The 5,010-nt window shown below is 50.4% G+C and overlaps 2 non-coding genes across 2 annotated transcripts; both read left to right on the plus strand.

The window, feature by feature from the left end:
- Nucleotides 1-2,032: 2,032 nt before the first annotated feature.
- On the plus strand, nt 2,033-2,106 carry trnat-agu (transfer RNA threonine (anticodon AGU)). The gene has a single exon. It is a non-coding gene; the product is annotated as a tRNA-Thr (tRNA).
- Nucleotides 2,107-3,687: 1,581 nt separating this feature from the next.
- trnat-agu (transfer RNA threonine (anticodon AGU)) lies at nt 3,688-3,761 on the plus strand. Its single transcript has one exon. It is a non-coding gene; the product is annotated as a tRNA-Thr (tRNA).
- The last annotated feature ends 1,249 nt before the right edge of the window (nt 3,762-5,010 follow it).

Consider the following 5,010-nt stretch of genomic DNA (forward strand, 5'->3'; position numbering starts at 1 on the left):
AAGCTCAGAGTTGGTGCTAATGGGTCACCCTTTACTGCTCACTGTTTACACTGACTCACACACCACTCCTGGTCAGTTCATTTCAGTGACACTTTTCCCCTTGGTGTGAGGTTCCGTCTGGAGCGTAATAACGCCCTTAATGGGCCCAGAGAGGATGACACATCCTCTTTATCCTGTCAGTTTAAAGAGGTGAAAACATCGAATTCAAGAGCAGGTTGTGTTTTTCCGTGCCGTTTGCGTGGAGAATGTTGAGTCGTGAACTCTCTCTTCTTTGCAATTCTCACTGAGCAAGATCGAGACGGAAAGCACGTTGACGAGCCCTTGTCTTCAAGTGGTGAATGAACTGTACCTGTGCACTCAGCGCCCAACCGCGCGCTGTGGCGTCATGGCTTAGATGGTTAAAGCGCCTGACTAGTAAACCGGAGATCCTGGGTTTGAATCCCAGTGGTGCCTGCTTGCTGTGTCAAAAGTGCACACTTGCATCTTCTTACCAGAGTTGTGTTGCTGGTCAGACAGCTCAACGTTCTGTTGCAGCCTGTTATGATTTGGCGATCCTGCATCTCGTTCCAGCAGTAGTGTCACTCTTCGTTCTACCTGGAATTTCGTGCCGCTGTTCCACACGCGCTCCTGCTTCTCATTCGCTTTTATTCACCCACCTTCATTCCCAGTTTGGTGGGAATAACGACGTGAGGTGGAGACACTGCTGACTTACCAGGGAATGCTGTGGCAAACGCGCGCACACACTCCACGAGCTGATCATCACCCTCATTCTCTGCCGTCTCGGTTCATTCATTTTACGCCAATGGAAAATAGATCCTCCTTCTCCTAGAGTTGGAGTGCAGTTGTCTTTTCTTTTTCTGCTGAAGGAGGAAAAGAGAAAACATTGCTGCTGAAGGTGGATATGGAGTGAAGGACAGTCACCAGCGTGTGTACAAGTCAGTTGGCAAGGTTTCCTGTCAGCATCACAGGGCGGGATCCCTGTTTAGGAATCCGACTTTGCATCGTCCAGACCTGGATACAGCTCCCAGTCTGGTAATGAAGATTTATTTCTCTAATTGTGAATTATCCGATTGAAAACGAATTCCTAGTTACGCACAGAATACACCCGCTGATCCTGCCAGAGTCAGCCCAGTGATTGTTTGCATTCATCTAGAAGGGCAAAGGCAGCAGATACACCGGTAAACTAGCTCCGCGAATCCCCCTCCTATCATCTCAGCTTTCTGAGTTGTAAAGATCTCGTTGTAGCTTCGCTAGCGCTGGATCAAAGTCCTGGAACTCCTTCCCTAGCAGCCCCATGGCTGGAGCTCCGTGCTGAGGAGTTCAAGGGTTCAGGAAAGTAACTCATCCCCCTGATCTGTCGGGTAATCAGGGATGGGCAGTAAATCCTACCCTGGATGAGTGGCGCTGGAAGAGCACAACAGTTCAGGCAGGCATCCAAGGAGCAGCGAAATCGACGTTTCGGGCAAAAGCCTACCCCATCGAGTGACGCCGATCTCACAGGAATCCGTTTCAAAAAGGGGCAGGTCCTAAACGGACACCTGCTATCGGTCGGAAATAGGTTGAGAACGGCAGCGAGGGAGTGTAATAAAAGTGAAAGACAATGCCGACCGCGAGGCATGAGGCAGGAAGTGAGTGTAGAGCTGGTGGTACAAAGCTCAGAGTTGGTGCTAATGGGTCACCCTTTACTGCTCACTGTTTACACTGACTCACACACCACTCCTGGTCAGTTCATTTCAGTGACACTTTTCCCCTTGGTGTGAGGTTCCCTCTGGAGCGTAATAACGCCCTTAATGGGCCCAGAGAGGATGACACATCCTCTTTATCCTGTCAGTTTAAAGAGGTGAAAACATCGAATTCAAGAGCAGGTTGTGTTTTTCCGTGCCGTTTGCGTGGAGAATGTTGAGTCGTGAACTCTCTCTTCTTTGCAATTCTCACTGAGCAAGATCGAGACGGAAAGCACGTTGACGAGCCCTTGTCTTCAAGTGGTGAATGAACTGTACCTGTGCACTCAGCGCCCGACCGCACGCGCTGTGGCGCCATGGCTTAGATGGTTAAAGCACCTGTCTAGTAAACAGGAGATCCAGGGTTTGAATCCCAGTGGTGCCTGCTTGCTGTGTCAAAAGTGCACACTTGCAACTTCTTACCAGAGTTGTGTTGCTGGTCAGACAGCTCGACGTTCTGTTGCAGCCTGTTATGATTTGGCGATCCTGCATCTCGTTCCAGCAGTAGTGTCACTCTTCGTTCTACCTGGAATTTCATGCCGCTGTTCCACACGCGCTCCTGCTTCTCATTCGCTTTTATTCTCCCACCTTCATTCCCAGTTTGGTGGGAATAACGACGTGAGGTGGAGACACTGCTGACTTACCAGGGAATGCTGTGGCAAACGCGCGCGCGCACACACTCCACGAGCTGATCATCACCCTCATTCTCTGCCGTCACCGTTCATTCATTTTACGCCAACGGAAAATAGATCCTCCTTCTCCTAGAGTTGGAGTGCAGTTGTCTTTTCTTTTTCTGCTGAAGGAGGAAAAGAGAAAACATTGCTGCTGAAGGTGGATATGGAGTGAAGGACAGTCACCAGCGTGTGTACAAGTCAGTTGGCAAGGTTTCCTGTCAGCGTCACAGGGCGGGATCCCTGTTTAGGAATCCGACTTTGCATCGTCCAGACCTGGATACAGCTCCCAGTCTGGTAATGAAGATTTATTTCTCTAATTGTGAATTATCCGATTGAAAACGAATTCCTAGTTACGCACAGAATACACCCGCTGATCCTGCCAGAGTCAGCCCAGTGATTGTTTGCATTCATCTAGAAGGGCAAAGGCAGCAGATACACCGGTAAACTAGTTCCGCGAATCCCCCTCCGATCATCTCAGCTTTCTGAGTTGTAAAGATCTCGTTGTAGCTTCGCTAGCGCTGGATCAAAGTCCTGGAACCCCTTCCCTAGCAGCCTCATGGCTGGAGCTCCGTGCTGAGGAGTTCAAGGGTTCAGGAAAGTAACTCATCCCCCTGATCTGTCGGGTAATCAGGGATGGGCAGTAAATCCTACCCTGGATGAGTGGCGCTGGAAGAGCACAACAGTTCAGGCAGGCATCCAAGGAGCAGCGAAATCGACGTTTCGGGCAAAAGCCTACCCCATCGAGTGACGCCGATCTCCCAGGAATCCGTTTCAAAAAGGGGCAGGTCCTAAACGGACACCTGCTATCGGTCGGAAATAGGTTGAGAACGGCAGCGAGGGAGTGTAATAAAAGTGAAAGACAATGCCGACCGCGAGGCATGAGGCAGGAAGTGAGTGTAGAGCTGGTGGTACAAAGCTCAGAGTTGGTGCTAATGGGTCAGCCTTTACTGCTCACTGTTTACACTGACTCACACACCACTCCTGGTCAGTTCATTTCAGTGACACTTTTCCCCTTGGTGTGAGGTTCCCTCTGGAGCGTAATAACGCCCTTAATGGGCCCAGAGAGGATGACACATCCTCTTTATCCTGTCAGTTTAAAGAGGTGAAAACATCGAATTCAAGAGCAGGTTGTGTTTTTCCGTGCCGTTTGCGTGGAGAATGTTGAGTCGTGAAGTCTCTCTTCTTTGCAATTCTCACTGAGCAAGATCGAGACGGAAAGCACGTTGATGAGCCCTTGTCTTCAAGTGGTGAATGAACTGTACCGGTGCACTCAGCGCCCCACCGCGTGCTGTCGCACCATGGCTTAGATGGTTAAAGCGCCTGTCTAGTAAACAGGAGATGCTGGGTTCGAATCCCAGTGGTGCCTGCTTGCTGTGTCAAAAGTGCGCACTTGCGTCTTCTTACCAGAGTTGTGTTGCTGGTCAGACAGCTCAACGTTCTGTTGCAGCCTGTTATGATTTGGCGATCCTGCATCTCGTTCCAGCAGTGGTGTCACTCTTCCACAAGCGCTCCTGCTTCTCATTCGCTTTTATTCTCCCACCTTCATTCCCAGTTTGGTGGGAATAACGACGTGAGGTGGAGACACTGCTGACTTACCAGGGAATGCTGTGGCAAACGCGCGCGCGCACACACTCCACGAGCTGATCATCACCCTCATTCTCTGCCGTCACCGTTCATTCATTTTACGCCAACGGAAAATAGATCCTCCTTCTCCTAGAGTTGGAGTGCAGTTGTCTTTTCTTTTTCTGCTGAAGGAGGAAAAGAGAAAACATTGCTGCTGAAGGTGGATATGGAGTGAAGGACAGTCACCAGCGTGTGTACAAGTCAGTTGGCAAGGTTTCCTGTCAGCGTCACAGGGCGGGATCCCTGTTTAGGAATCCGACTTTGCATCGTCCAGACCTGGATACAGCTCCCAGTCTGGTAATGAAGATTTATTTCTCTAATTGTGAATTATCCGATTGAAAACGAATTCCTAGTTACGCACAGAATACACCCGCTGATCCTGCCAGAGTCAGCCCAGTGATTGTTTGCATTCATCTAGAAGGGCAAAGGCAGCAGATACACCGGTAAACTAGCTCCGCGAATCCCCCTCCGATCATCTCAGCTTTCTGAGTTGTAAAGATCTCGTTGTAGCTTCGCTAGCGCTGGATCAAAGTCCTGGAACCCCTTCCCTAGCAGCCTCATGGCTGGAGCTCCGTGCTGAGGAGTTCAAGGGTTCAGGAAAGTAACTCATCCCCCTGATCTGTCGGGTAATCAGGGATGGGCAGTAAATCCTACCCTGGATGAGTGGCGCTGGAAGAGCACAACAGTTCAGGCAGCCATCCTAGGAGCAGCGAAATCGACGTTTCGGGCAAAAGCCTACCCCATCGAGTGACGCCGATCTCCCAGGAATCCGTTTCAAAAAGGGGCAGGTCCTAAACGGACACCTGCTATCGGTCGGAAATAGGTTGAGAACGGCAGCGAGGGAGTGTAATAAAAGTGAAAGACAATGCCGACCGCGAAGGCATGAGGCAGGAAGTGAGTGTAGAGCTGGTGGTACAAAGCTCAGAGTTGGTGCTAATGGGTCACCCTTTACTGCTCACTGTTTACACTGACTCACACACCACTCCTGGTCA

Source organism: Chiloscyllium punctatum, chromosome 45 (genome assembly GCF_047496795.1).
Source record: "Chiloscyllium punctatum isolate Juve2018m chromosome 45, sChiPun1.3, whole genome shotgun sequence".
NCBI classification, from domain to species: domain Eukaryota; kingdom Metazoa; phylum Chordata; class Chondrichthyes; order Orectolobiformes; family Hemiscylliidae; genus Chiloscyllium; species Chiloscyllium punctatum.